We start from the raw sequence: 16,250 nt of genomic DNA, 5'->3' as shown, positions 1-16,250 counted from the left end.
TAAGAAGGAGCGCTATCCTGCTGAAGAATTTGCCCTCTCCTGTGGTTTGTAATGTAATGGGCAGCACAAATGTCTTGATAGCTCAGGCTGTTGATGACATCCACTCTGCAGATCTCTTCCACGCCCCCATACTAAATGTAACCTTAAAACATGATTTTTCCTTCACCAAACTTGACTGGTTTCTATAAGATTCTTGAATCCATGCGAGTTCTAGTAGTTCTTCTGCAGTATTTGTGATGATTAGGATGCAGTTCAACACATGATTCATGGGAAAAATATACCTTCTGCCACTTTTCCAAATGATCAACTCAAAGTCAAGTTATTATTTGTTGCTCTTACAACTGGGATCAATGACAAGACTTTGTCAGGTAGTATATACAGTTGAAGTCAGAATTATTAGCCCCGCTGTTTATTTTTTCCCCCAATTTTTGTTTAACGAAGAGAAGATTTTTCCAACACATTTCTAAACTTAATAGTTTTAATAACTCTTTTCTAATAACTGATTTATTTTCTTTTTGCCATGATGACAGTAAATAATATTTGACTAGATATTTTTCAAGACACTTCTATACAGCTTAAAGTGACATTTAAAGGCTTAACTAGGTTAATTAGGTTAAATGGACAGGTTAGGGTAATTAAACAAGTTATTGTGTAATGATGGTTTGTTCTGTAGACAGTCAAAAAAAATTAGCTTGAAGGGGCTAAGATTCCAGCATAATTTTTGCGCAGCGGATGCCCTCCCAAGCGTAACTGGAATATATATATAATAGAAAAATAGCACATTTCATTACATTTTTAAACAAAATTCTGATATTTTCAGATTACAAAATAAACACATTCATTTCCTGTAATTCACACGTGGGTCAAATTTAATTCGGAGGGATAGATGTTAAACTTTTTTACACCCAGACTCATAGAATCCACTCAATCTCTTATTTCAAGTTTGAATATGTATAATAAAAAAATCTGACACAACTCTAATCTGTAATTAAACATTAATTACACTTTCAAAAACAAAAGTCAATGGAATTTGTATTTGCAAATTTTGACAACTCACAAAGATGACAAAAGTAACACTAGTTATATAATCACCAAAACATCACCACAAAAAACCAGTAGAGAGACATAATCTACCACGTTTTTGGACTACAAACTAAATAGAAGTTTCCATGAAACTCCTTTAAGTATTTTATAGGGGCGAAAAGGGTATTTCCCCCTATTAGCAGCTTTATTAAACTCAGCACTTCATAAATCTGTAATGAAAGTGATTTGTCATAATGTGAAAATCAAAGCTCAGCCAAAAGAGCAAGCTGGCAAGACTGGCTGGCTGATATCTATATATTGTAGGTGCAAGTCACACAATCTTATTTGTGTTGTCCAAGGTGAGTAAGATGGCTTAATTGGACATGGCGAGATGAGATGTCTGGCATTCTGTCCTCTGAGATCAGGCGAATGAGTTTATTAGTGAAATGCAGCTAGTGATGGAGGAGCAAATGCAGCTACATGTCTTCAGTGTGTGTTTGTGTCCATGTGCTTAGTGGCAGTTTTCTCTGGGCTGAAAAATGCTCAAATTCTGAATAAATAATGTTACTTTTAAATATTCTGCAATTACTGTGCTTCATATTAGCCACACTGTAAAGTCCCTGAGGAATAAACATATTTGAACAAAGCCTATTAACAAGCATATTTACGTAAACAAGAGCTAGGCTATGTCTGCTATTTTATTTAGAATATTCTGCAGTGTGTTGAAAATGGGGTATATTGGAATGAGTCCATAATTGTGTGTACTATAAAGCAGAAGGTGAGGCTTGTACAATGTGCTAATGTATAGAGAAGAGCAAGGCACTATTTAGTAAAGAAGTTCAACATATAGGCAAAATAATTTTATGCTCCTTGGAGTGTCGGACCCATGACCTACATTCCCATTCTTCATGAGGTTCACTTGTTCATTACATTGATTGGCACCACTCTGACTGTATTAAAAATACCCCACTATACCCTCATTCACGATTCGTCCACTAATACAGTCCACTTAAAGTAGTGAATGAAAGCGAGTGAGTGAATTCGAGCACTGAGTGCATTGGAAGAGATGCTGTTTTGTTTATGCATTTCTGGTTGATAAAAGTTAAATAAAAATGTTGACCCAGTGCTAGTTATTTAACACTTAGCAAGCTGTCTATTAGTTATGAAACATGCATTTTGATTTCTGTCCTGTATTTAAAGGTTATTTTAACACTCACCCATGCAGCTTTAGCTTATTACCTGCTTTATCACGGATATTACATCAATAGGATTGTATATGGATTGTATACCCATATTGTATTATGGGTATTTTCTAGCCATTGCGTGTACATATGGTTTGTTATTGTGGGATTGATTGAGTGCACTTCAGACTGTCCATTTCGAAAAAGTGCATATTTAAAGACTTCACCTCAAAAGAATTGTAATTGTTATTAATTAATTACTCTCATGTTGTTTCAAACCCCTGACACTTTTGTTCATCTTCAGAATCCAAACTATGATATTTTAGATGAAAACCAAGAGTTCCCTCATCCTCTATAGACAGGAAGGTTCCCTATTCATTGAAAGTCCAGAAAAATACCAAAAACATCCTCAAAATAGACCCCATGGTTTCTGTGGTTCAATCGGAATATTGTCAAGCTTCAAGAATACATCTATCCATGCATAAAATTATAACCGCTTTATTTAACAGTTTCTTTCTCAGAGTCAGTATAGGGCATGGATTCACTTGTAGCACCTCTGACGTATTACCTGGAAAGGTGCATGTGCTTTGTTTCAATGAAAAAATGTTGTGCTCAGACATCTACAGGGTATATATTACTGCCAAGTACACATAAGGTTAAGGGTATGAGGGTGATTTTGGATACAGCTGCAGTCACATGCATTAAGCATCATGAGCATCACTTCAAGAACAGGAAATAGAGGCTATGTTCACGCAGACTCAACCAAATTGGTCAGTAGAAGGCTGGAAAATGGTTGCTTGGTCTGTTGAGTTTTGCTTTCTGCTGCACTATTTGGATGGCATGGTCAGACTTTGTTGTAAACAACATGAAAGCATGGATCTATCCTGCCTTGTATCAAAGGTTCAGGCTGCCGGGGGTGTAATGGTGCTTGGGAAATTTTATTGGCACACTTTGAGCCCCTTAGAAGCAATTGAACATCATTTAAACTCCACAGTCTTCCTGAGTATTGTTGCTGACCATGTCCATCCCTCTATGACCACAGTGTGTACATCTTATGATAGCTTCTTCCAGCAGGATAGCACACCATGTCACAAAGCTCAAATCAGATCAAACTCGACAGTGAGTTTACCCTGGGATGAGCTGGAACAGGAGATTTATGGATGTGCAGCTGACACTGTGATTTGCTATCAATATATGGACCAAACCCCTGAGGAATCATTTCTGTGACTTTCTGAACCAACACAGTACTTACAAGGTGTACCTAATAAAGTACACTGCTTGTTGCCTGTATCATAGGAGTTCAGAAATTAAATTTCCTTTGAGCGGCACTAAATCTTAATGGCCTCTCACATTTGACAATAACAAAAGCAAGCATGAGCATTTTAGCTGGCTTTGAGCCAATTTACAAGCATTTGAGTGCTGTGACTCACAGAACTCGTACCTGAGCCCTCCACATCACAAGTGCAACTCAGTACAAAGTTAAAATGACCAAAAACATCTTTAATCTTGGATACACCAGCACCTAGTTTATTACATTAAGTCATATGTTGTGACTGAGTGTTGCAGTTCTTCAGTAGAGAATAATTTAGTCCTGTTAAAGACAGATGCTTCACTTCAGGCTTTTGGATTATGTAACAGTCCAGTCACTGGTTGGTTCAATTACACTAACTCTGTCAACTGTGAAACACTCAGTGTCTTTGCACCTCGGCCATCCAACTGACCTGCACATCAAATCTTTCCTCCCCCTAATTTAAACACTTTCCCACAAAGTTCAAAAGTGCTGGTGAAGAGGTCAGATTTGGCATGTCTGTGTCAGCTCAAGTAGGCAATTAAGAAGGCGAGCTGTGAGCAAAAGTCAAGTCAATGCTGTCCAGCTTTAAGGCAGTTTCACCCCTGGAACGGGCTTTCTATCTTCTGGTTACACACCCACCTGAGGCCATTGACAGGAGAACAGCGAGGTGCTAGACACTGGTACATCCTATAAACACTAACAGCTTTGTTCCTCCAACACCTCATTGTACTGATATGCAAATGCTAAAAAAAAGGCCATGCTAGCGGCTTACTGCGGGGAAAATGCAAACGTAGGCCTGTTCCAACTAATGATTCTGTAATGAGAAAACTACATTAAAATGCATGAAAATAATGAGAATGTACAGATCCCCACGCGTGCAGCAGAGGAGCTTTAGAATGGCAAAATCATTGTATTTTATTTGTCACATAAATGTAGCACAGCCTTATTCGGAGCGTGTTTTCACCACTACCATTTTTTTTATAGTATCTCCCACGCCCCCTTCATAACGTTTCTCATTTGCTTTTCATTTGCTGTGCTTGACAACTGTGTCACAATCACCAGCAATTTAGTCTATGCAGATCACTGGAGAACTACACATCTGCTAACACATGAACTACAACTACCATAATGTCTAATTATGTCTAATGTCCCATTTTATTATTGTGCTTCTCTATATTTTTGAGACTTTTTTATTTCTGAAATATTTTTTCAGTTCTAACTTCTATCATAGTACGTTGAATCTCCCCTAGGTTCAATTGGACATTTATAAACATCTTCTTGCAGGCACTGCCAATAAAGAAAGAACAAAATATACGTAGGTGGAAAACAAAACAGCATGGCTCACCTCCTGAGTGAGAACTGCAGGATGGGCATTCAGCAGGTGGTTTATGGCTTCTGGAAGATTGCTGTTATTTCTCTGAAAGGAACAATGGATGTTTTCACCATTTTGCTGCTATTAAACTGAATCTTTAAGCTGTTTTTTTTACCAGCACAATTTGCATACGAGTTGACTTGACAGATGATTTAGATGCCCATATCTCTATTAAAGGAGGATTAAAAAAATGACACTTTTATCACTAATAACCTTTTGTTGACTGTTAACTCATCCAATCATTGATAACTTTAAGAATTTGGAAGGTTTTGAGTAGATTTTGGTAAAAAAAGGAGATTTTGTGTGGGTTTATGTGTGTGTGTTTGCTCTAAATCAGCCTGATCTCATGAGAAAACATAAGTATTTTACATTTTGTCAGTTTAGTGGCTAATTCGTACAAATTCGTATGAGTTCAGTCGTACAAAAATGTACGATTTTAAAAAGAGGGGTGGCACCCAACCCCACCCCTAAACCCAACCGCCATTGGATGATGAGTAAAAAAACTAAATTGTATGAATTAGATTGTACGAATTGATACGGAGGCGATGCAGTGGCGCAGTAGGTAGTGCTGTCGCCGCACAGCAAGAAGGTCGCTGGTTCAAGCCTCGGCTGGGTCAGTTGGCGTTTATGTGTGGAGTTTGCATGTTGGTTTCCTCCGGGTGCTCCGGTTTCCCCCACAGTCCAAAGACATGCAGTACAGGTGAATTGGGTAGGCTAAATTGTCAACTGTGAATGAGCGTGCATGGATGTTTCCCAGAGAAGGGTTGCAGCTGGAAGGGCATCTGAACAAATGCTGGATAAGTTGGCGGTTCATTTTGCTGTGGCAACCCCAGATTAATAAAGGGACTAAGCCAAAAAGAAAATGAATGAATGAATTGATACGGATTAGCCACTAAATCAAAAAGTCAGGAATTGCAGTGAGATTGTGTTGTCTCAATCCTCACTCAAAATGTGTGTGCGTGCTTGGATGTGTAAAAAGCAGTGGACCAATTTTGAGTATGGGTAAAAGTAGACTTCACAAGGTTCACTTTGCTTCAAACCAAAAACCCAAACCCAAAAACCCAAGTTTGAAAATGACCCAATCTAGACGTACAGCAGAAGACTACTCAAGTCCATTAGCACACGAATCAAATATGTGCAGAAAAAACTGTGTAAAGGTAGAGTAAGAGCCTAGTGAGAAAGGAAAGCTCACTATATGAGACATACACGAAGCTCAAAACCAAGGGTCTATCTCTTTTTCTGCCTCTCTCACACAAAGATGTAAAAGCCCACCCTGCAATTGAATAGCTAAACTCTGAATATGTCCACCAAAAAAAGGACCAGCAATTCACACATACAAATACATGAATGGAAAAAAAAATGGTGAGGAAGCGTTTTATTTTGCTGGTATCTATGACAACCTCTTGTTATGAATGCTCGGAGAACATAAAGTGTGTGTGTGTGTGTGTGTGTGTGTGTGCTTGTGCGTGTGCGTGTGTGTGTGTGAATCATTATTTGTGTCTTTGGGAGAGTGCTGAACGCTAAAAGAGGCTGATTTAAATTCATGCATCTGAGGAAAGTGTTTGATGTCATTGATTGTAGAGCAATTACAGGTCTTGAGGGAAAGTGGAGAATAAGGGATCCACTTTGTGTGTTTGTGTGTGTGTACATGTAAGTGAGAGAGAGCGAGAATGAGAAAGACCTCTGCACTAATACTGAGGTCACATCAATCATACCTTTTCGGAGATACAGTCTCCATTTACACAAAATACACAGAAAACGACACAAGCAGCCAATTGATCGAGAGAAGTGGACGTACATTAATCCTGAAAGGGTCTTGACTGACACTTGAAGTCTGATATTGAAAGTTAAGTCCCAGTCTACTACATTCAGATGAAAGACAGTAAATCTAAACCATCAACAGTGTTTGTGTAATTCTTGTGTTTGTGTATCCTTTCAGCTTAAAGGGTGGTTGAAATAATGGTAAAAATAATACTCTGGGTTAAATACAAACAACAGCTCTAATGTGATGCTGATCACCATCAAAATGTATTTCTGTTTGTCCTTGATATCTTAACAGTTGAATTCCATACATTTATAAAAGCACTTATAGTGCACTTAGGGCGATGCAGTGGCGCAGTAGGTAGTGTAACATGAGTAAAAATAGCAGCTTTTAAATGAGACCTACAGTATTATGCCTCTTTTGGTCTAGTGGATGACACGCTGACATATGGTGCGGTAACATTTCAGGGCGTCCCGAGTTCGAGTCCCCACTCAAGGACATTTCCAGACTCTACCACTCTCTCTCTCTCGCACTTTGTTTCCTGTCTGATTACTGTCCTATCTAATAAAGGCAAAAAGGCCAAAAATAAATCTTAAAAAAACAAACAAACACATAATGTTTTATAACTCTTTGAAACTGTCCCGTTTAGGCTTTGATCCTATTTCGTCCATTTAGGTAGCATCCTGGTTAAAAGATGATTGAGTCTTTCACTGATGGTTCATAATTCATTTATTGGTCACATCCCATAGAACCATTACACAATATAGCACCATGAATCACTGCAAGAACTAGAGAGAAAACAAACACAAATGAATCCCAAAAATTGAAACACTAAACCAACATAAAATAATACATTCATCTTAAACAATTTAAATAAATCAAATTATCTTATTTTCCCTTATACCAGGAGCTAAAAGTCATAAATAGGGAATCTGTGAATCAGCCGTGTGCCCGTTTCTTGTTGGCGTGTTTCACCTAGCATCTTTGCCTGGCGCGCTTTACTTCACGTCTCTTACTATAGGCTTCATATATCTGATAGGCTCCATAATCTCGATGTCATAATTAAAGTCCCCAACCATAACTTCAACAAACTCAAACCATTTACAAAATAAAACAAAATAACAAAAAATAAATCATAAACAATAAAGTAACACATTACTTCAAGTTTCATTACAGTGACTGTCACTTTAAATTCAAATGAGATCGTGCTCTGTTCAAAAGAGGGCGGGGCTACACATGCTTATATGTCAGCATAATGGCAGATTCAAAAACAAGACTAAAGTCCTATGCTAATGAGGAAGAAATCATCACTAAAAGGAGGGGTTTTCCCTCTCTGATCATCTGTGTTTTTATGAAGTGTAATTATAAAAAACTATTTAATAAATTTTTAGAAGCTGGTATTATGCACAGACTGCTGCCACACAACTATGTAAAACCCATAATATAAATTGATTTTTGAATACTAGGTGCCCTTTAAAGCATATTTCACAAATGTAGTATATTCTGAAACTGTATATGAAAAATGTAAAATAAGGCATTTGAAAAAAAAGTCTGACCAAAGTTAGAGAACACCTTTCAGTTTCAGATCCTTTCAATTATTGGTGTTAACTGGGCACATGGTGGATTTCCTTTACCTGTCAAACACTATTGAACTAGCAGCTAAACTTTCCAGTTGTCATTGAATTTGCAAGATTGTGAGCCACTGTAAAACCAAAATGCTCTGACAGCAGGTTGTCCAGATGAAAGCGAAACGAAGTCCCTTTCCGCCACAGCAAGAGGTTGATCTGTGAAAATCTGTGATTTCTAGAATAATGCACCTTTACAATCTCACTAACTCATTCCATTCCCTCAAAAACGCTAGTCGTCCACAAAAGACAGACGCATGTGAGGACAGGATAATACAGAGAATGGGCTGCAGCTGGAACTGTTCATCAGTTCAGCTCTGAACAGGGTAAAGATCTGTGTCTCGACATGCAGTGTCTTTAGATTACAACGTCTTTACAGTGTCTTTACACGATAATCTGGACTGAAAGTCCTGCAGTGATCAAACCGCTCACTATCAGAAAGAATCAAAACTAACCTAAGAGGAGCATGTTGTGTGAACAGTGAACTGGTCCATGTGGTTGAAAGAAAGTTTAGTTTATTGGGTGTCCAATAGGAAACATTCTTCATCAAACTGGGGAAATACTGAACCCAAGTCAGTGAAAGCTGGAGGAGGAATTAAATGGTTTGGGAATTTTATTGTTGCAATTTTTCCTCAACCGGCTGTCTTCTTCATTCTACAATCATCATTTCTACTAAATGTGTTGAACTGTTGTTGATTTTTGGTTTAATTCCCTTGGTTATTTTCTAAAATGCTTTTCTACTAGCATGGTATAGCCATAACAAGGTGTTTAAAATCATTTTTAAGGTTTATGATGTCACACTGTCAAGTCAAATAAAATAAAAAATAAAAAAACGAAAATCCAAACACTGTGATGTTCACTGTTTTTAGTGTTGGATTTGTCATTTGTTTTTTTCATGGCATTTACATTGGCTACATCAGATCAGATAAAAGATTTTAGAGCATACTGTATCCACATTTTGAATGGAGATGCTGTCAGAACATGGACATCCTGTGGAGAATAAAGCCTAGAAACAGGCAGAACTGGGAAGAGAGGGATGGAGTGCTAGAAATGATGGCGCTGCGCTGACAAAGGAACAGAAGCCTCTATGTGTATTTGTCTGTGTGTATGGTGAGTAATGATGGTGTTACGGGACGTGGCTCGGTGCAAGATCAAAAGGGCCTAACAACTGCACCTGTTCATGCTAGAGCTGTTCTGTCTCCATCTCTTGCTCTTTCTTTCTTTATGTCACGCTCAAATATAGCAGGCTTTTCATTTCTGAATACCTTTCCACTGATTCTGTGTCTTCCTGTCAAAATCAGCCTGCTTGCTGAAAACAGGTTGTCAACATGTTTCAGTTTATTTTACTAAAGCTTACATGTTAACAAATGTAATTTCTGTCAGGCCTGGCAGGTTGTTTCCAAGAGTGCATACTTTAAACAATTTAATCAGGTTTGTTCCACCCTAAATTCAAGCCACTTTAGAAATCTAATATCTTAGTGGTACATTGTGACACTAGACGCCTCATTAAAAGTCCGGTTTTAAATTACGCATAAAATCTTAACAGCTTATTAAGGGTATTTTTCACAAAACCTCTCCTGAAAATGGAAACTCCCCTCTGATTTCTTTTATTAATTTTTCAATTACGCCTCGAACATATATTAAATGGAGGGGTTTTAATAACTGTTCAGTTGATTAAAAAGAAAATCTATCTCCATTTCATTTTTAATCAATTACATGGACCTAATTGATTTCACTTTCATATTTTTACATTCATTACAGTATGCCATTATCCAGCAGGTTGATACCAGTCGTCAGAACATACCTATAATTTAAGCCAAACGTTGGCATGTCGTAATTACAGTAATTTTGAGATGACAACAAATGATGCTCTACTCAAAGCTGTTCCAATTCTCAGACTCTGAATTATGCTTTTCTATATGATATAGCACTATCAACACAGCATGTACATATCATGCAGTAAAAGTGGGAGCCTGTAGAAAATTCCCAGTTTACAAACTATATTTAAAATTACTATTTCATATACACAGGAAGATATCACAGCAAGAAGGTTACTGGTTTGAGCCCCGGCTGGGTCAACTGGCATTTCTGTTTGGTGCTCCCGTTTCCCCCACAGTCCAAAGACATGCGCTATAAGTGAATTGGGTAAGCTAAATTGTCCGTAGTGTATGTGTGAATGTCCTGGTCTTCCAGGTTGGGGGTTGAACGTTGGACTAACCTCGTAAAAATTTGATATTACGAAACAGCAATATGGTGTGGCTAAATATCAACTTCGATATAAACGGCCCTGGGATTAAGTATGTATTTGATATACACATTTTCCCACTCTCTTAATGGAAGTAACTTCAGTTAAACTGTAAACAATTCATTATGTTTTTTATTAACCCATGGTATTAGTTCCTTCACAGATTTGTCGTTTATTATAAAAAATGAGAATAAGCACATTACTTTCAGCTGCCCATGAATAACCCCAAATACTCGAGACGAGTCTTTTCACAGCAATGTTGAATATCACTGTACTGTAGGGAATATTAGAAAAATAGCCTTGAGAAACAAAACATAGTGAAACAAAAGAGTTATGACCACAAATATGCTAGTGATAATAATGTCATCTTAAAAAATGACGTGTTATTTTAATGATGGACAGAAAAAGCCAAATGTACCACTCAATCAGTTTTCATTATTAGGATTATTTGTTGCTCAGCATTATTATCTGAAGTGATTGTTTCAGCTTTATGAACAGAAGTTACCCAAACCAGAAGAACTACATGAAAGCATTGATCCATCCTGTCTTGTATCATTGGTTCTGTGGCATATTGGAGCGGAGGAGATATTTGTAATACATTGGTAACCAGTGTTGGAGGTAACACACTGCAAGTAACATGAGTTGCACATTATTACTTTAAAGTAATAATGTAAAGTAATTACATTATTAGTAAAGTAAAGCATTACTTGTAAAAATTAAGCAATATTATCTAAGTTAATATTAAGTTAAATGTAACACGACTTTGAAAATAAATTAATGAATTAAAATGACTGTAGTCTTGTTGAATCCTGCACGCAATGAGAGAATGCAGGAACAGACAGAAATGAGGACGGCAGAGCCTTACATTTCTGTGATAGAAATATTCTTATTATTTTGAACACATTGAAGAAAAGCAAAAGAGGATCATCTAAATGGACAGGGATTTTACTTTTTAATAAGACAAAAAGTATAAAACTAGCAAATGCATTGCTTGAAACTTTCATTAATCTGTGTATACAGCTCTGGTGTCAGGATGTTCCCTGAAGATAACAATATACTACATTCATTTTCTTATGTTTTTTTTTTTTTTTTTAAGGTAAATGAAGGTTATACAGTGTGTTGTTAATTGCAGAGCTCCTCTATAAAAAAGAAGAAAAAAATCCTCAGCCAGGTCAGAAAAAGTAACTCAAAAGTTATGTAACGCATTACTTACCATAAAAAGTAACTATGCAACGCAGCTAGTTAATTTTGGGCAGTAACTTAATATTGTAATGCTTTAAAGTAACTTTCCCCAACACTGTTGGTAACTGAGCTTTCTTTAAATGCCAAAGTCCACCTGAGAAGAGTCTACAGTACCTGTGTCCATCTCTTTATGACCTTGTGAAGGCTTCACCCCACAGAATAATAAATCATGTCACAGAGCTCAAAACATCTCGAACTGGTTACTTAAACATATCAATGTCCCCCACAGCCCCAGACCTCAGTGCAGTATAGAGCACCTTTGGGATGTGCTGGAATGAGAAATTTGCATTGTGGATGTGCAGCCGTCAAATTTGTAGCAACGGCATAATGCTGTCATTTCAATTTTGAGCAAAATCTCAGAGGAATCCCGCAACATGCATAGACACATATCAATTCAGATACTGCACATGAATGTTGTTTCTTATGTGAAATTTTAGATTTCAGTGATTTAATGGGAAAATGTCCAGTAACCAGTAAGTAATCCGTTGACATGCCAACATTTACTGACTGCTAAGTAAGATGAATACTTTGTGTGTTCATGTTTGTTTCAGCTGGGCTCTCCATTCATCCATATTAGCCAGACTGCCCAAATATTGTCAGCTTGTTTTAGATAGGAAAATCCACACTCTTTATGAAACATGGTTCATTCATTTATTCTCCTTCGGCTTAGTCCTTTTATTTATCAGGGGTCACCACAGCGGAATGAACCACGAACTGATCCAGCATATGTTTTACAGCGGATGCCTTTCCAGCTGCAACCCAGCACTGGGAAACACCCATACACTCTCATTCACACACATAAACTACGGACATTTATTCAATTCACCTATAGCGCATGTCTTTGGACTGTGCAGGAAACCAGAGCACCCAGAGGAAACCCACACCAACAAGGAGAGAACATGCTAACTCCACACAAAAACGCCAACTGGTCCAGCTGGGATTCGAACCAGCGACCTTCTTGATTTGAGGGGATAGTACTAACCACTGAGCCACTGTGTTGACCCTGAAACATGGTTGATGTAATAAATACATTTTATCAGATGACGCCCCAAGTCATAAAGAGAGACACTATATCTGCACCCATTTTTGAAGCATTTTGTTACCCCAACAAATATATGCTAATTTATGATAATATAGACATCTTAAAATAGTACAAATAAAAAAAGTCATCAAAAGGACAGGAATGAATGATTACACATGAAGTCTGTGACTACACTGTAAAATATTATGATCAATTAGGACCCTTGACTGCAAACCAAATCTACCTTCGGTATAAATAAAGTAACCTAACCTAACCTAACCTTAACCTAACCTTAGTCATGTCAACATGTTTTTAGTTAATTGTAACATATTAAACTAAGTTATTCATGTTCCAACTTAATTTTATGAGTTATGAAAGATGTTTAGGTCAGTTTAACATAATTCAAATGACTCATAAGGTTAATTTGATCCAACTTAAAATTTTGGATTTTTTTTACAGTGTAGCCTAGTCAGTTACTAGACACCTATTAAACACACAAACAAACAAAAAAAACTGCTGTTGTTCATACAAGTTATACTGCCAATCAACCTATTTTTCCTTGGGTCCAAAGCACTTTAGTCACTAAAGAAAGCTGAGACGACCAAGCGAGGAAAGCTTTTTTTCTTGCATGTAGTCTATGAATCGCCACCAAAAGAAACCCATATGGTCTAACGCCATTTCAGAACAGTTTTTTCTTGGTCCAGAATGAATCAACTTTCTAACATGTTCATCTCTGAAATTCATTTAGTATCTGGAGGTTAATTTCAGTTGTTTATTTATGTAGATGCAACAGCCTAATGATTTCCTTCATACCACGTTGTTTGAATCTGAAGGCCTCTCGTTTTATATTAGCGTAATTGATATAACAGCACTGTACACAGCACTCGCGGTGGTCAGTTCTATTGTGTGTAAAGGTCGTGCTCTTCAACAAGCTTCAATTACTCAAGAGAACTTTAGAAATAATTGCTGTAATTGTGTTTAAATGTTATCAATTAGCATCTCTGTTGTTGTTTGTTGAAGAAGCGCCGCGCTATAAAAGGACAGATGTTGCTGCTTGGGGTGTGTGTTTGATAGAGATTGAGAAAATAAAGAGTCGATTTGAGTAAAACTGAAAATATTAAACCATTTATCACTTTAATAACTCCTGCAGAAATCCAGCTGACAAGAAGACGAATGGACTGGAATATGAAGAGTTTTAATAGACTACAAATTTCCTCTTTTGACTGACTGCTCGAGTTGATCAAGGTTAATACCTTTTGTGCTCCTGCCCTCTGCTGGCTGATATGTTAACTGCAGACAACCTTTCGACATTGACAATAGTGTTCACAGTTTTCTCTTCTGTTAAGTGTCTCATCATTTCATCATTTCTATGAATCCAATTTAATAAATGCCACCAAAAGATTAAACTGCATAAACGACTATTCATACTGTGTAACCAGACACATTGGAGTCCTGCCCCATGAGTGTTCCTCAGCACTTGTCAGAACATTTCTGTACATTAACATTCTTCAACATCATTTTAAAATTATTTCGATCACACTTTATAATGAGGTTTCATTAGTTAAAGTTAGTTAATATATTTACTATCATGAACTAATAATGAACAATACTTGCAGATCATTTATTGATCAGTTTAACATTTATTAAAATCTAAATGTATGCTTAAGAATGTTAAAGCATCATGAGTTAACACAAACTAACAAAAACAACTTTGTTTCCGTTCACTAATGTTAACAAAAGTGAATAATTACTATAATAAATCTATTGTCTCTTGTTTGTTCATTTTAGTAAATACATTAATTCAACCTTATTGTACAGTGTTAACAGTATTTCTTTGTTCTCTCTTAATCTTAAATAAACCAGCTTTGAAATAATACAGCAACAATAAACAGTCAATGCTGTAGATTTTCACATGTGAGTGTCCAGTAGTCATGAAGTCACATGTGGCTCATTAGTGAGATGTGGCTTTGCTCATCTTTCTAAGAGTCCAATTATTCATGCGAGGCTAATAGTTTACCAATGAATGTTTTTTAATCACGCAAGTCGTTAATGTCTTATATTCATGAGCACTAAGCAAAGTCAGTAATTGTGAGAAATTAAACTGTCAAGTGACACTAGACTTAAAATAAGAAACATGCTGAGATTCGTTCAGCGTAATTGCTGCAATATGTGAATATTTTACATGTGTTGTTAGGAACAAAATGATGCAAAAAAGTCAAATTGCATATTAAGCCCAGTAAATAAACAATAAATATTAAAAGATCAAACTATTTAGCAATAGAATTAAATGTATGTATGTAATTTGGTGTATGTAGAAACTACTAGAAGTGGAGATTTCTGACTTGAGAGATAATGTCTTTAAAGATATGTATTGGAATTTATTCATTCATTCATTCATCTTCTTTTCGGCTTAGTCCCTTTATTAATCAGAGGTCGCCACAGCGGAATGACCCGCCAACTTTTCCAATATATGTTTTACGCAGCGGATGCCCTTCCAGCTGCAACCCAACTCTGGGAAACACCCACACAATTACATTCACACACATACACTACGGCCAATTTAGCTTATTGAATTTACCTATAGCGCATGTCTAGACTGTGGGGGTAAACCGGAGCACTCGGAGGAAACCCACACTAACATGGGGAGAACATGCAAACTCCACACAGAAATGCCAGCTGACCCAGCCGGGGCTCAAACCAGCAACCTTCTTGCTGTGAGGCAATCGAGCTACCCACTATGCCACTGTGACACCCTGTATTGGAATTGAAATCTTAATCTACAAAAGCATATAAATAAAGTGCCATATAATAGAAGAATAAAAACATGTATTGATGCTGTTTTTTTTTACTAGTCAGAAACCTTATAGGAACCTTAAATTCTAAAAACATACTGATGCAAGAAAAACAATAATTGTTGTATTTACAAAATAAAATGTCTTTATATATATAAAATATAATGTCCTATGATGTGTTTTAGAGGGATATTCACCCCCCAAAAAAGAAAATGTACTAACTACACTCACTGGACCCAGGCTCAGTCAGAATTTGGTGTCAACAACATGAAAGCTTGGATCCATCCTGCCTTGTATCAATAGTTCAGGCTTGTGGTGGTGGTGTAATGGTGTGGGGGATAATTTTTTGGCACACTTTGGGTCCATTAGTACCAACTGAGCATTGTGTCAGTGCCTACCTGAGTATTGTTGCTGACCATGTCCATCCCTTTATGACCACAGTGTCACTTCCAGCAGAGTAACGCACCATGTTATAAAGCGTGAATCATCTCAGTCTGATTTCTTGAACATGACAACGAGTTCACTGTACTCAAATGGCCTCCACAATCACCAGAAGTCAATCCAATAGGGCACCTTTGGGATGTGGTGAACAAGAGATTCACATCATGGATGTGCAGCTAACATATCTGCAGCAACTGTGTGCTGCTATCATGTCAATATGGACCAAAATCTCTGAGGAATATTTTTAGTACCTTG

This window comes from Danio aesculapii, chromosome 7, assembly GCF_903798145.1.
Source record: "Danio aesculapii chromosome 7, fDanAes4.1, whole genome shotgun sequence".
Classification (NCBI taxonomy): domain Eukaryota; kingdom Metazoa; phylum Chordata; class Actinopteri; order Cypriniformes; family Danionidae; genus Danio; species Danio aesculapii.
Note: the sequence above shows the minus strand (reverse complement) of the source record.